We start from the raw sequence: 16,727 nt of genomic DNA, 5'->3' as shown, positions 1-16,727 counted from the left end.
TGAAACCTTCAAGCCAGTTTTTTGTTGTTGTTGTTAATCCCCAGTGAGGACCCACCATGCCCGTGAGTAATTCATTCATGTCACCCTTTTGTGAGACATGAGAAGAGAAACCTCCACGTGTTCCTTTCCTAATTTAGAACCTTCCCTTATCTTAAGTCTACCAAAGCGGACTCCTGAGGTGGTAAGGCAGGAGTGGTGATGAGGAAAATGAACCTGAAGTGACTGCATGCTGGCAGGGAGTGAATAAGCACTTTGGGTTTCCACCAGTGCCAGAGAGGGATGGTACCTGCACTTAGGGAAGGGGAATGTCCACCTGCCACCCCTTCCCCATCCCCACCCCCAGCCCATGAAGGAAGCTGAAGCCTGAGCCCTCTCCTGCGGCACTTACATAAGACCCTGTAAAACTTCCTGTGACATTCACGCAAAGTGTAAGCTGCTATTTTGCTCCCTTGGGAGATCATTTTAATGGACTGAGTGACAAAATTCACAGATTCAGAATTCAGCAAAAACCTGCTCAACCGAGGTACATCAGCTCAGGGACGAAAAAAATCCATCCCCATTAAACAGGGTCACCCGGGGGGATGGTTCAGTGCAGGAGAGACAATCTGTTCCCTCCTAAGTGACCCATTTAAAATCAGATCGTTCCAGAGAAAGCTCACGGGTTTAATAAATTTCAAACGGGCAAGGGGAGGCTTGCAGGACTGAGGTTCCTTAAGAGTAAAATTTTAAAGACAGTAATAAGGCATTGAGCAAAATAACTTAGGGGTGCACGAACTTTGGAGTCAGTCACTCCACCCTTCAGAAACAAGGACTTTCACAAGACTGTCTGGATCGCTACCCAGTGACCACTCATCACAAGCAGCTTTGTCCAGTAGGACCGACACTGGTTGGGTTTCCTCTCTACTGCTATCGCTGCCAGCCAACCGCTCTGCCCAATAGAGGGACTCGCAAGCTGTGGCTCTCACCCCAAATCGGCCTCGACTCTGCAACAAGGAGCAAAGAAAAGTTATTCACAGCATCACGCCAGGAAAGGCTGGTGGGGACTGCCCAAAGGGACAGCTCTAAACATAGCAGGTTCCCCCAAAGCACAGGTGCTCACAGCCAACAAGCGGCGGGCGAGGGAGGGTCGACATCGCCTCCTGGTGTTAGCGGGAAACTCCTCCATGCTCTCTCAGTTAGCAGCCCGCGAGCCTAAGGAGCAGGGCAGGCCCTGGGACGGGTCCTGGGGGACATCAGAACCTCGGCGACTTCTACCTCCAGCCTCTCCAGGGCTCCGGGCCCAGGCGGCAGAAGCTGTGCCCTCACTCCCTCCCTCTTCGCCAGCATCCCGAGTACAGGGGGTACCAACCACAGGTTCGGAGAACTTGTCCGGCACCGCTCACCAGGGCGCCCCCGCGGCGGCTCTCTCGCACCGCCGGGGCTCCTACCTTGGCCGTGACTGCCGCCAGGCAGAGGGAGACCGCGGAAGAGCTGGGTGGCGCGGCGGCGCTGCCACCTACGAGGCGCAGGGGTTCCGGGTCGGGGTCCCAGCGGGCGCTGCCCTAGTCCGAGAGGCGGTGACAAGCGCAGACTTCGGGGCGGCCCCCGCCTCCAAACGCGACGGGAAGGGTCCGGGCCGCCGGAGCTGAGCACAGTCCCGTCTTCCTCTCCCTCCGGCGCTGCTGCCTGGAGCTGCTCCCTGCCCCGGGGACTCTACGGAGCCGGGGGCGCCCCGCATGGGCAGGGGCCTGGGTTCGCCTCGGTCTGAGTCCGGGGAGGGGGCGCTGGGAGAGACGCCGGGCGGCCGCCGGAGCCGGCTCCACCTCCCGCGCTCCCCGCCGCTTCGCCCCTTCAGGGCAGGGCCTGCCCGCTCCCAGCCCGGCTGGCCGAGCGCGGCCGCGCCCCCAGCTTCGGGCGCCCGGGCTCCCGCGCGGCGGCGGGGCAGCGGCAGTCCGGCCCGGCCGAGCACAGAGCGCGGAGGCGGCGGGGGGAGCTGCAGCCGGCCTCGGCGACCCCTCCCCCCGGGCCTGCGCCGCCCGCCCGCGGCTCCGCGGTAAGGAAGCGCTGGAGAGGGCCTCGCCCCGGCCTGGGGCGCGGGGCCGGGGGCGCGGGGCCGGGGAAGGCGCCCCGGGAAGGTCACCGGAGCGGAGGCGGGGCGCAGCGCGGTGCGTGCAGGGAACCGAGGAGGGCGGCCCCGGTGCCGCCGGGAGCGCTCGCCGGCCTCGGCTGCCGCCGCCTCCGAAACGCGCCGGCTTCCCCGAGCGCCAGGCACTCGGAGCCGGGCGGCCGCTGCAGCCGCCGCCGGCAGCCGGGCGCCACTGGCCGGAGCCGGCGAGCGATCCCCGCCTCCCGCCCCCGGCCAGGCGGGGGCCGCCGCGCGGGGGGCGGCGGTGGGACGGGCGGGCGGGCGAGCTCTGGGGTCCGGGGTTCGGGCTGGCCGCGCCGCCGCGTGCCCAAAGCGCCGGGCTCGCTCAGCAGCTGCAGTGACTGTGTGTCTGTGTCATGTCTGTGCAGCTGGGGGGGACCGCGAGCCCGGGCCGGGCTCCGAGCGGGGGCGGGGCCGGCGCCCACCTCGGTGCCCGCCCCCACCCCGTGACGGCGCGGCTGGCCAATGGTAGGAGCCTCAGCCGCGCGGACCGAGAGGCCGCCCCCGCCTAGGCCCCGCCCCCCGGCGAGGCTCCTCCTTTCTACTTCTTCAGCTCGCTCACACGCAGGCGGAAGCAACACCCGGAGCCGGGATTCTGGCCGGGGTCGGGACGGAAGCGTGCAAGCTGGGAGCTCCCCGCCCTTCTCCCCCCACCCCGGCCGCTCCCGGCCGCCTCGGGCTTGGCGAGCCTCGCGGAAAGAGGGGGAAGGGAAGCGGGACGGGTCCGCAGCTGCTGCCGTAGAGACTTGCAGGCTCGCAAGGCCGTGCAGACTGCCCACTCTTCCTTGTACAAAACAGCCGTCGTGGGAAGTAGGAAGTTTCCCCGCCTCCACTTCTACTCGGGTCGCCGCTTCTCTCGAAGGTGGGCAGAGTATGGGACAGGCTGAGGCTGCCAGAGCCACGTTGAAGGGGTTTGACAGCATCATTTGGGGCCATGTATTCAAGAATCCGGTCCAAAGCTTCTTATTCTTCGGGGAAACTGCATTTTTTGCCCCCCCCGCCCCCAACACACACACCCCAGGCACGCACAGCACGCCCCCTCCCTGTTACGATTTCATTCTTTCTCTTTCCCTCCCGGCACAAGAACCCTGAGCTCAATATCCCATTGAATGGACTTCCAGCCTCCCGATTCTAAAGACGAGGGTGGGGCGCCGAGAGTCCCCTATAGGTGGGAGTGAGTGAAATTGGCCGGGCAAAGGGGCAGGGGGTGTGAGAGTGGCTGGAAGGAGGAGGCCTGGAGAGAAAACCCAGAGGAGGAGAAAGCAGAGGCAGGGAGAGAAGGAGGACGCAGAGGGATGGACAACTCTGGGAGACCGGAGCTCCGGCGCGTAATCCAGCTCCCGGGATTTTGGTCAGCTCGGTCCCAGGGCTTCTGGGGTCCCCTTCCCCCCCGGTCCCCACCTCTCCCCAGCCGGGCGGGCCGCCGGCTTTCTTAGCCCTTGGTCTCAGAGGAGGCAGCGGGAAGCCCACCCTAGTGCTTGGAAGGAGCAGGGGAAGGATGCAAAAAGAGAAAGTGCAAGGGTGGTGAAGCGAGGGGGTGCGTAAGAAAAGGACGCCGAGCTCGGGCTGCCGCGCTGACCCAAGTGCTTCGGAGGCTCGTCCCTCGTTCCCCTCCGGACCTGGCTCCTGCCTAAATAACCCGGCTCATGGCCTTTAGCTTGACCCAGCCGGGTTCCTTCCCCCCTCCGCTCTCTTCCAGCCCCTTTAAGCAACGACTCCCCAACCCACCCCCCCACCCCCAACTACCCCACCACCACCACCACCACCCGCTCTCCCCCGGCTCTGGAGCGCTGTTTACCTAATCTCAGTGGCACACCGAGCCGAGGAGAACGCCAAAAGAAGGTAGCGTTTGCACAACAGCGTCCCCGGCGAAGAAGTAAAAAACCTTTGCATTGGAGCTTCGGGATAAGTTAACTGCGAAGCTGGGGTCCTGCTGTCCTATCTCTGCGGGGATGAGGCTTGCCCTGCACGTTTGCAGGGACAGGAGATCTTATCTGGTTTTGATGCCATTACCGTGTCGGAGAAGAACGTTATGTGATAAAATATTATCTAATATCCTAGAGACCATTAAAGTGTCAAAGTTTAATGCCAAGCCTTTTAGCTCCAAAGCTGCTCCTTCCTGTGACGTGCAGCTCTGTGGTAGAACGCGCTGAAAACAAGGGGATCATTTTTATTTTTTGCGGCCGACTGTCCTTGCTTCCAACCCTATTCCTCCTCCCCTACTCCAACCCCTGCCCCGGAACTGGGTAAAGTTAAGGCAAGAATTTGGGCTTTCTTTTTATTCATTGCTTTGCTTCACTTCATTAGTGGTGTAAAATACATTATTACAATACATTTGCATATTAATAAGGCTGTGACTGAGGAAGGAGAGACCTGAAATTTACAAGCAAAGGAGAAAATAATGGAATAACATCAGAAATTAAAAGATAAGCACGTGGAAACTGAACATCTCCATTATAATTCCCGAAGTGTAGTGCATTCTCGACATTGGATTTTAGAAAGAAAAATATGCCCATGGTCAGGGAGGGAACAATAGTCACCCTGGTCAGCAAGGTACATTGAAGATATATTCATTATTCAGGGATTTCACAAAAATTACTTGCATCAGTCAATAAGCACCTTAAAGGTGTAAAAGCTCCGTTCTATCAATTCAGTGTTGCAGTGTTTCAAAGTCAGTGGAATATCTCATGCTGTAAAAGACAGGAATGTTGCCAATTATTCCACAAACGGAACCTTTCTGTTAGTTAATATCACGTCAAGCCCCACCAGCAGAAGACTTTATCTATATCTCCAAAAGTAGGATGTACTTGCCTATGAATTATAGCCCTTTGACACAAACCGGATATAAATGTCTTCAAAGGATTTCAGCTATGACATAATATAGTATGAGGAATGCAGAATAAAATATGTAAGGTGATATATCTGTTATTTCTAAGGAATCTGCACTGCTTTTGCTAAGAACTGAGAAGTGAAAAAATATTGAGCCCTCTAAACCAACTGTTAATCTATCTCCACACAATTATTGCACTTGTCATGGGAGAGATTCAGAAAGGTCTCTTTTTTAAAATCAGGGTCAAGGAGACCTAATCGTAAGAAACCTGTCTCAAAACAGTCACTAGGGGGCCCTAAAAGCATCTAAAAGAGGAAGAAGGAAAACCTGCTCTCACCTCCGTTTTTCCAAGTCTCATTTCCTGGGTACTAATGAAACTGGAATCTAAAAACAAGTTAAGAGCATGGTGCAAAGTTTGGAGGCAAATCGGGCATTAAGTCTTAAAAGACCAGAGTCCCATTTTGACTCATGAGTCAAGAGTTTAGTCACCCCACCCTTCTCGCTTCCAAGATATACAACAGAAAAAGGAATATTGCATTAATTGAGATGAAAGTGGCCAGATACTGTCACCATCTTTAAGTCAACCCAATTATTTTTACTATTCCAAGTAGGACCTCCCTTCTAAGATTTTAGGGCTGTTTTCTGCATGTTTTGAATGTTCTTCAAGTGCTAGGTAGCAAGATGAATGCATCCTCACAGGGGTGACATGAAAAGTTTTTAAGCAACCTGTGCAGCAGGGCATCCACCAACCAACTTATGGGAAGTGTGCCAACCATAGGGGCACTAGCAATAGACCAGAGTCCTGGAAGTGAAGCAGGAGATAGATGGGCCCCAGGCTGAGCAGCTGGAATCTGTCCCCTGTGGACAGATACTCCAAGATAAAGATGATGGCAGGAGCAAGGAGGAGCTGAGTCCTGCTTGGATAAAAGATAAAGAGACCACATATTTCTCATTCTCGAGGTCAAGGAGACCTCCCTGACTACACTTGCGCAGAAAGTCTCCTTGGGGGTCAAAAGGGAGGGGGTGCCACCCCATAATGGGTGTTGTCAACCTTCCCATAGGCCTCTGCACTAGAATCCATCTTGGCTAAAAGATGTGCATGCATGTCAGAGAGGAACCTAGGACAGGTCAGGTGTGGAAAAAAAAGTGAGCTAATTGGCCAAAGGCAAACAAAGACCCGGAAGAACTGCTCTATATAAGTGATTTGATCACCTCTCTGGGGCTCTCCGCCTCATTAGAGAAGATGCCCACACCCTTTTCTCTCTGGCTGTGTATCTCTGCCTTGCTTCTGCCTTAAATAAACTGTTTCTCTGTGTGCTCTCCCACTTATTGTGCCGTGTCTCAAATAATAAACTTTGTACCTGTTTTTACAGTTTTTGCCTCCTTTAGATATTCTTGCTTTCAAACGGGGCAAGAGCCAGGGGAACTTTGCTTCTAGCCTCTAGCCCTTGCTGGTCTAGTGGCTAGGATTCCTGGTTTTCACCCAGGCTACCCAGGTTCACTTTCTGGGCAGGGAACTAAGATCTTGCTGCAAGCCTCCACTCACTGCTGTCTCCTCAAGATCAGAAGCACCTGGTAGGCCAGGTATTAAATCTTTAGTGTGGGTTCTGGTGAGAAGATGGAGGTGGGAGGATGGGGGGCGGGCGGGCGGGGATTCCTTGGGGAGGGCGGTGGCAGCTGGGGTGACAGGCAGGGTAGAGCTGGAATGGTGGGGTGGGGGCGGGGACACTTAACAGCCAATATGGAAGGATTTCAATATTTTAACAAGTAATGTTTGTCAAAACAACTGAATATCAGCCCTGACCATACATAAATTTGCCCCCAATTTTTTGTAAACTTCAATATCTAGCAATCAAATTCTCAGAGCTTCCAAATCCTTAGCCGTCACATAATATATTTCCCACATCTTATCAGTAAATAAGGTTAAGCTGCCTTTTATGAGGGTCAAGAATCAAACAGCACTCAGGTTGCACAGATATGGAGAAACCTAATTATCCTTTAACCAATACTGCAGAAATATCTACAAAAGATGTCATATCCAGACACATTTCAGATGTAAATTTAAGCACTGGGTGTGAAACTCTTCTCTGTCATTGAGGCCAATAATCAAAAGACATTCCTGGGCAGAGCAAAATGCCTCCATCAGGGCTAAGCAGGGAACAAGCTACTTGCTAGCTGAAGAATTAAAGAACATTGCAAAAGCCACCAAATTAACACTAATGGAAATGTGATTTGAACATAATTTAACTAAAAACAAAGCAAGTCTAGAATTGAGACATGAGACAGAGAATGGGGATGAAGTCTTTCCGAGTGGAAAAAAAGTAGTTTATGTTCCCATCATCGTGTTCATCAAGCAGGCAAGGTACAGGTATTCTCAAAATAGCATTATTAACATCCAGAAAACTTGCCACTGAAAACCTCAGAGCCAGCTAATTAGAACAAATTTGGTTCTAGATGGAGAATCCCACTGTCTTTAGGAGAGAGAGTTTATTCACTCACTGACTGTGAAAGTCCATCAGAGGAAAACCTTACCAGGTATATAGCACCCTGATCACCTTATGACAAAATGCTCAACTGGGGACCCAAAGCCCCTCTGCAGACAGGAAGGAAACATCAGTGCTAAAGAGATCAATTTAGAGGACAGAGTGAACTTTTCTCCTGAGATCATGGCCCCCATAAAGATAAGGGGACCTCAAGCCACTGGATCACAAGACCCTCAAAACAAAAATGAAAAAAAAAAATTCAAACATTGGTAAAGACATCGAAGTCCTGAAATAAAAGATGATGGCTTATTCCTTTTGGGGCTTTTAGGCAAAAAACTTATGTTTAAATGGGCTGTCATAGTTGTGTGGCTATATTTTATCAGATCTTGCTTTTTTCCTGCTCTCTCTATCTAAGGGACTCATAGATCAGGACATCTCAAAACTCAATGTGCGTACACATCACCTGGGAATCTTATTAAAAGGCCAACACTGATTCAGCTGGCCTGGAGTGGGGCCTGAGATTCTGCTTTGCCAACAAGTTCCTGTCCATGGACCACACTTTGAGTAGCAAGGCTGTGGAGGACACTTGTCGGTAGTCAACCACATCCTATATCCCCTTTCTCATCCCGGGGGTATTGTGTTAGTAGGGCTCCCCAAAAAGTAAACCCTGAGACAAGGATTTGGGGGCAAGAGATTTATTTGGAAGCTTCAGTGAGAGTGAGGAAATGAAATAGGAAAGGGAGGAAGACCAACAAGGGATGAATTAATAAATGGTCAATGGGTGCTCTTCTGATAAGGACCCCCTAAGAGATTGTGTAGAATGCCATTGTCCAAAAAACAAAAAAACAAAAACAACTTCTCTGTGATGGAAATGTTATATATGTGCCCTGTCCAATATGGCAGCCACTAGCTATCTGTGACTATTGTGCACTTGAAATGAGGCTAGTGTGACTTAGACACTGAATCTTTTCTTTTATCTAATGTTAATTGATTTACATTTAAATAGCCACAGGTGGCTACTGTGTTGGATGGGGCAGGTATAGAAAATAACTTGAAATTGTCCCATTAAGGGCCGAGAAACCTAGAGGAGTATTTACCCACCAAATCCCTTCCTTTTTGAGGGTTGCTTCTGGAAATCGGTTAGTTCCTAGTAGTTCTACCATGCTCCCCTGGCCAGACAATACCCACAGCAGAGAATTACAGGTGCTTAAGGTAGGAAACCTTTAGTGTATATGGAAGCTGTCCATCAAAGATGAAGGTGATCCCCAAGGTGGGTCTAGGGGAGATAAACAAGGTACTGACAGCATTTGCTGAAAGAATCCAGATTTTGTTTTGAACCTGACCTGTCTCTCATTCCAGGAGCAGAACCTGAATAGCATAAGCTCATCAATGCATTCCATACTCCTGACTACCATCATTGGTGCAAGGCTGAGTAGACAACCTAAGCTGGTCCAATCAAGGTGACTCTCAGGACTTTGGGATGCTGGACTACTGAAAGTGTTCTTTCACCTCTGGACCACGTGGTCCACAGACACAAAGCTGCAGTCATTTTGCTGCCACAAAGGATAAAACTGACACGGAGAACAGCAGAGCACAGAAAGACAGAAAACCCAATATGTATCAGTTAGGATTTCTTTGAGCTGCCAGTAACAGAATACCCAGCTCATAGGACTTTAAATAATTATCTCACATAATGAGAAATCTCAAGCTAGGCAAGTCCAGGTTTAGTGCAGCAGCTCCGTGGTTTCATCAAGGACCCAGGATCTTTATATCCAGTCTACTACTCTGCCATCGGCTGCATATTGGCTTTATGTGTTGCCTCATGGTCACAAGATGGCTGTGGTAGCTCCAAACATCATGCTCTCAAACCAGCATCCAAAGCAGAAAGAAAAAGGCAGGCAGAAAGCACTTTTTCTTTTACTATACTTCCCCGTTAGGATTGACTTACACTAACCATGATTCACCTTCTGGAAATGGAACATTGTTGGGTTTTGTTAACAAAGCAGGAGAGGAAGTGGCTCTTGTGTACAAACTAATAGTGCCTGCTCTAGGACCCTTGATCACACCACTGAGCCACTGAATAGGACCAGCCCTGAAACTTATCCTCACTCTGAATTCCTCATTTACATGAGCCAATAAATTTACCTGTGTAAATTTTAGTTATTTCTCTTACTTGGAACCAAAAAAATCCTAACCAATATAGACAAAAAGGCCTCCTGTCCAAAGACTCAGACTCAGCAATTCTCTTCCTCCCTATTCCTGGATGCAATGACGGCTGATCCTGGAAAAGTACAAGGCACTCCCTCTCTTCCCAAGAGTGAAATTTGGATTGGGAATCATTTGCTATTTTATGCTTGGCATGAACAGAGACCTAGATGCCTCATGAGCATTAACCTGCAATTCTCACACTTCATCTAATACCCATCATGCATGCTTGGTCTACTGAACCACAACTTCACTTTGCCTGAGGATCTACTTATCACTCCAATCCCCCGCTGAGTCTGAAGCAAATCCTGAGACCCAGCCTGCTTAGTTGGTCCTTTAACCGTCCTCACCCCTACCCCATAGTTACTGCCAGTATTTCTATCATGGGGGCTGGATCCTGCCTCCAGAACCTTTGCTTTGACCTTTGAAGATCTACATTCTGGCAAGAACCTGACTTGAGAACTGCTGATGACTCAAAGTTCCCGTAACAGCTCTTTTCTCCACCATGGCAATTGGACCGTTGGCTTTTACTTCTGTCCATTTGGACTTGAGGATGCTATGGTCACAGAACTAGGGGATTTAGATGGATGACCTCTGTGTGGGTGGGGCAGTCATTGCTGTCCCAGTTAAACTCCAAACCCCAGCCTCAAATTATTCTCCTCTCTCATGGGAGATTAGGGCATGCCTAGAAGCAAGGCAAGGGCAATTTCTGACAGTGTTTTACCAAGTCCTGCTGGAAAGTCAGGGATTTCTCATCTTAAATAATTTTTGTAATTGCTCACTTAAGAAGTTAAAAAATGTAACCTGAGTGTTTAGAATGATGATGTGAAGAGTAGCTACTATTCACACATTACTACTGTGCTACACATTCTACGGGGTAGGAGAGGTGGGGAAGGTGGGAGAAAGAAATATGGATGTGGTTCCTAGAATTGAGAATCTCCAAATCCAATTCAGGAGACAGGCATTTACTTTGAAGAGTTAAATGACTTTGCAAATATTAGATAAATATGAAGAGTTGTCATTGAGTATTCTTGAAAGATGCAGTAAAGATAAGCAGTGCTGTGACTCTGGAAGAAAGAGATTACCATGGTTCATCGAGTCTTTGGAAAATGTCTAAAAGCAGAAGGTTCTTGTTGGGCTGAAGATATGGCAAGAGTTGACCATATGTAAAAGGAAGGAGTTTCAAGCTTTAAGAAGCAGCAAAAATGATAAGCAGAAGGTGTGACTGGGCTTCCCTGGTGGCGCAGTGGTTGAGAATCTGCCTGCTAATGCAGGGGACACGGGTTCGAGCCCTGGTCTGGGAAGATCCCACATGCCGCAGAGCAACTGGGCCCGTGAGCCACAATTACTGAGCCTGCGCGCCTGGAGCCTGTGCTCCGCAACAAGAGAGGCCGCGATAGTGAGAGGCCAGCACATCGCAATGAAGAGTGGCCCCCGCTTGCCACAACTAGAGAAAGCCCTCGCACAGAAACGAAGACCCAACACAGCCATAAATAAATAAATAAAAACAAATACTTAAAAAAAAAAACAAAAACAGCAAACCCCCATCCCTCCCTCACCCCAGCCGCTGGCATCCACTAATCTACTTAAAAAAAAAAAAAAAAAAAAAAAAAAGAAGGTGTGACTGGCTAAGATGACACATTTATTTAAGGGCTCAGAAACTGGAAAGGTAAGTTGGGTCTAGAATTACTTGACAAGTAGTATCTGAATCCCTACTGTGTATCAGTTACTACACTGACCACTGAGAATTTTAATACAAATAAAGACAGTTCTTGTTCTTTTAGTGGCTCACAGCCAAATGGATAGAGGGGGAAAAATTAAAAGGTGATGTGTTAAATTCTTAACTTTTCACTGACTCATCCACTATTTTTCCTCAGTCACCAATCCTTATCCATCCTACCCTAAAAATATCCTTCAAATCCATTCCCACTGCTTCATCCAAATTGTTACTGCCTTAGCTCACCTGGAATACTGCAAAACCCACCTCACTAGCTTCCTAATACTGACTTTTCCCCATGCCTACATGTTAACCAACTTAACACTACAAAGTAAATCTGAGCATATTTCTCACTAAATTATGTTTATGTCTGTCTTATTTATTCCACTTCCTTTGCAAAAAATAGTTATAATTCTAGCCTGACTCCCCTGTGTGGGGATCTGGGATACCAGCCCCCGACAGGGTATGGGGGGATCCAAGAGCTCCATGGGCTCCAGAGAGTAGAGCCAAAAGCCCAAAGTCCAGAACGTCACTTGAAAGCCTCAGATGAAGTATCAACCCTGAAATATCAACCAGGTTTCAGCAGAGAGGAAGAAACAAGGGACAATGCAAAAGATATGAATAATGATTTGCAATGGATTTGCAATCTGAGAGGCACTGTTCAGAACACTTTCATGCATTACTTCATTTAATCATACTAAATTGGAATATTACCCGGCCATAAAAAAGAATGAAATAATGCCATTTTCACCAACATGGATGAACCTAGAGACATCATACTAAGTGAAGTCAGACAAAGATAAATATCATATGATATCACTTATATGTAGAATCTAAAAAAAATTATATGAATGAACTTATTTACAAACCAGAAACAGACTCAGACTTTGAAAACAAATTTATGGTAATGAAAGGGGAAACATGGGGGGGAAGTGATAAATTAGGAGTTTGGGATTAACATATACACACTACCATATATAAAATAGATAATCAACAAGGACCTACTGTACAGCCCAGGGAACACTACTCAATATTCTGTAATAACCTATGTGGGAAAAGAATTTGAAAAAGAATGGATATATGTATATGTATAACTGAATCACTTTGTTGTACACCTGAAACTAACACAACACTGTAAATCAACTATACTCTGATACAAAGTAAAAAATTAAATTAAAAAAGAGGAAACCAAGGACAATGCAGAAAATATGAATAATGACTTGCCATGGATTTGCAATCTAGTAGGTACTGTTCACAACACTTTCATGCATTAGCTCATTTAATCATACTAAACCTTATGAGGGTGTTATTATTATAACACTTTTCCGAAGTTTACTTTACGCCACCTCTCTTTTATGGAAGACCTACATTAGTAGCTGTTTTCGCTAACCAAAAGAAATCTGAAGAGAATTTTTGCTTTTACAAAAAAAGGCGAAAAGCAAAAATAGCATTCAGCATTTGTTTTGCAGGGAGCCTTGACCGAGGCAGCAAGCACCCCAAGCGGTAAGAGTGGCCCCACCCAAGCTCCTTCCCGGAGGTCTATACTCTGCTGAGCATGTCTGCATCGAGCCGCCATAGCTTTGAACTGTGCCTGTGAGCATCTGGGCTTCATCTCCCTCTATTTTGAGAATCTGTTAGCAAGGTGTGTCCTAAGGTCATTGCTTCTTCGCTTTACACCATTTCGGCTGACATAAGGTCTCATAGGAACGCTCTACTTTCGGATAGCAGGGGACACCTGTATTATCATCATCATGACCAGTTTACAGATGAGATAAATAGGACATAAAGAAGTCAGATAACTTACCAAAGGTTACACAGTAATAGTAGGACTGGAATCCAAACACAGATAATTTATTTCTGGAGTCTGTGTTCTTAACCACTCTGCCATTTTGCCTCTGTAAAGTGCGAGCACCAGAACAAATTAAGATCATAGCACAGACTAAGAGATGAATTTGGAGGTACATCTCTGAGCTGCTAAAACAAAGCTGTAGGAGCTTTTGAAAGGTTGTTCACAACCTTGAGTAATGGCTGGGGAAGAGGTGGATAAAGATGCAGGCTAGTTCCCTATATTTTTTGTCTATATGTGTCATCTAATACAGATACCATTCACCATCTTTTTATTTTTAACACCCTGTCATTGATATACACCTTCAGAGAGGGCTACCTTGGTTTGTCCTCCCTTGCACTGATCCACATTTCCATATGTTCACTTCTGTTCTTTACTGCTTCATTGCACTTTTTAATTTTTCTATTTGTATTTCATTTTTTTGTTCTCCTTACAATTCTTATTTATGTCATCTATCTCCCCTTTAACTTCATTTTCTTCGTCCTGACATCTTGGACTTTCTGCTCCAGTTTTATGGATGTCAAGCAGGTTCTAAAGTATTACTTTATTTCCAACAGTAAATCATTTTGACAGAATTCCCTTTTCCTTAAATCTTTAAGATGTTCTTCCCTTTCCCTTATTCTGTAGTGCTTTCATTGGCTTCATATAATTGTTGTTTCCTGCTTGTTTATCCTCAAATAAGAACAAATCCACCTACATGCAGTGTTTACCAATACACTGATGATGGATTTCCCTTAGCTTAAGCCTCAGAGTGGTAGCTTTGAACTGTTTTCCAGATCTACAGCTGGGCAGAGATTGATGGGCACAAATAGCTACTGGCCCAATGTCCCCTCCCTGGCTAACTTGGGTCACATAGGGCTTGCTGGATTGAGAATGAATCTTCTCTTTTCCTGCCACCTGGCTCTCCGATACTCTGAACAAGAGGGGTGTGCAAAACTACAATTCTCAGCCCTTCCTTTCACTGTGCATCACTATACTGCTTTACCTGTGGGGACTATACCTTTCAGATCCTCATTAGTTGAGACCTAGACTTTCTCAAACAGAGGAAGGGTCTATCTATGAATTCAAGCTCCTGCTGCTTCCACTGGCTCAATAAAGGTGACCCATGACTGTTTGCTTCTCCATCCCCACCAATAGCTGCATAGTTGGTAGAAATAAAAACTCAATTGAGAGGCCCACTTTTCCATGTTACTGTAAGAAGTTGCAAAAGGCAATGTGTGACCCACCAAAGCTATTTCATGCTCACGAGGGACATGATCACAACTTATTATTTTCTTGTGCCTGGTAATAGGGCCTTTGTTTATGAGCATCAGCTGCTGAAGGATTTGCTTGGTGTTGTAATTTTAGTGAAAAGTATATACTCCAACTTCCCAATGGGAGCAGGCTGTGAGAATTCACATACTGCATCTTCTCTTGAAAACAATCATCCACTTCAACCAAACATAAGAAGAACACAAGAAGACATATTTGGTGATCAGATTAGCCACCCCAAAGACAGCCAGATTAGCCTAACAATTAGCCTAATTGTTGCTTTGGATTCACCCTTCCATTGAGACTAATGTGGTGATGAGTTAACTCTTTCCTGCCCAACCTAGGTAAAGTATGTGCTGAATGCTGGTGGAAAATATCTCCAATGAAGACATTCGAGTTTATTTTAACATTTGTGTGTTTAACCGGACTTTTTGAGGGCCTCCTCCTCTCCTAGCCTGGTGCCAGATGTGAAGGTATGTGTTCCTTCTCTCACGGAGAGTGGGATCTGGTTGGAGAGACAAACATTAAGCAAGGATAAATACATACGTAATTGTTAACTAGGGAAATACTGCAAAGGAAACAAAATCGGTACAATGGGAAAAGGACCAAAGTTAGAGTTCAGGATGATCTTCCCAAGGAAGGGAAATGTAAGCTGAGATCTGAAGTAGGAGTAATTCAGGCAACAAGTGAGGACAAGATATTCCAAGTAGAAGGAACAGCATGTGCAAAGCAATGAAGCAGGAGAACGTGGTAGGTTTGAGGGACCAAAAGAAGGCCAGGGTAGCTGGAGCTTAGTGAGTAGGAAGGAGAATCTTGCAGAAAAGAATAGGACATGAACAGCTGTTGAGGGCATTTGGGGGAATCCACAAGAGATGAATAAGTGGATTGCCAATGAGCAGCGTGGTCCCTTGAACTTAGCATGAATTAATGCTGATCAAAGTCAGCACAGTTCTGGGACTTTCTCCAACAATATTCTATCACTCCGTTTGTCTTTCAGTGTTGCCTCTGTTAAGGAGATGTGGAGAAACCCAGCTTTACCCTTTGTGATGTCTCCCTGCCCCTTCCCTTTGCATTTCTCTAATTCGTGCTGGAAGACCTACTTAATCTCCTTATGTAGCCTATTCTTAAATCATATTCTGGGAATACCCTATCCTAAGCAGGGAGATTATTTGAAAGCTGTCGATACTTCTTTGACTCTAAACTGAGTTGGTTTTGTTACTGAGTCCAAGCTCGTACTGCTCGCCACACGACAGGTCAATAAATCGAGAGATGAGTCGTTAGGGTAAGGAATGGTGACTTTATTTGGAAAGCCAGCAGACCGAGAAGATAGTGGACTGGATAGTGGATGGTTCCCAAAGAAGTTAGAATTCAGGCTTCTTTTATACTAAAAGGGGAGGGAGAAAAGTCAAACATTTCCTGGTTCCAGTCAGCCTCTGGAGGGGATGTGTTAATTTCTTCCTTCCTGCAGTCATTCACAGGTAGGCCTGGTCAGGATGTTTCCTGTGAGCTAAACAAAGGTATTTTAGCTTAAGGCTCATCACCTGGGAGGCCGGGTTCCCAGAGATGGGCCGTTATGTATAATTTAAGCTTATAGGCAACATCCCTTTAGTGATAAACTTGTAGCAAAAGCAATAGAATACAAAGGTTAAAGTAACAGATCCAGTATGGAGTCAGATTTGTTCTTCCCTATTACAATTTGTGATGGCATCTCTCATCCCATCCTCATCCATCTCCTTCCCAGTGGGAATGGGATGGGCTTTCAGTCACTGTGGCTTTACCGGGACCACCTCCAATCCATTGCTCGGCTCTGAGTTTCCATTTTGAGGAACTCATGCCCCATCCCCACCTACCTTTAGAATAAAAGCCATGATCTTAGTTTATAAACGTTTTTTTGTCAAAGCATCCACCTGGGCTCCTCATTCTAGAAAGCCCTAACTGTTACACAGATAGCATTATCATATGACAGCTTTAATCCTTCCAATTAAATCTCTTGGAGTTAACCTAATCTCTTCCACTTGCACTTGAAACCAATTTCCTATTGTTCAGACCTTAGTAGAAACCAGACGATTTGGTCATAACCTTCCCTATGGAGGCAATATTCAAGTTACAAAAAATGATTAAATCACCCTGTTCAGCCTTCCTTTTGCCAGACTAATTTAAATTCCACAAACTTTTTTTTTTCTTTCACATATTTAGACCTTACATACTTAAGGGCTTTCAAGGGCAAGTCTTATTATTCACCAGCGTAAAAGCTTTCCAAAAACAATAAC

At 47.3% G+C, this 16,727-nt stretch overlaps 1 protein-coding gene across 2 annotated transcripts in view; it reads right to left on the bottom strand.

Annotated features, from left to right (window-relative positions):
- Nucleotides 1-2,452, bottom strand: part of LARGE1 (LARGE xylosyl- and glucuronyltransferase 1) — a 604,481-nt gene extending 602,029 nt beyond the window's left edge. Inside the window, exon 1 of one of the 2 annotated variants that reach the window (XM_007165714.3) lies at nucleotides 1,428-2,452. The gene's annotated coding sequence lies outside the window, so the exon portion shown is untranslated. Of the gene's footprint in view, nucleotides 1-1,348; nucleotides 1,370-1,427 lie in introns of those variants that run through there. The other variant, XM_057556600.1, reaches the window with a different exon arrangement.
- Nucleotides 2,453-16,727: the final 14,275 nt, after the last annotated feature.

The sequence above is a fragment of the Balaenoptera acutorostrata genome, chromosome 11, assembly GCF_949987535.1.
Source record: "Balaenoptera acutorostrata chromosome 11, mBalAcu1.1, whole genome shotgun sequence".
Classification (NCBI taxonomy): Eukaryota; Metazoa; Chordata; class Mammalia; order Artiodactyla; family Balaenopteridae; genus Balaenoptera; species Balaenoptera acutorostrata.
The sequence above is the reverse complement of the archived record's forward strand: the minus strand, read 5'-3'. Positions and strand labels throughout refer to the sequence as shown.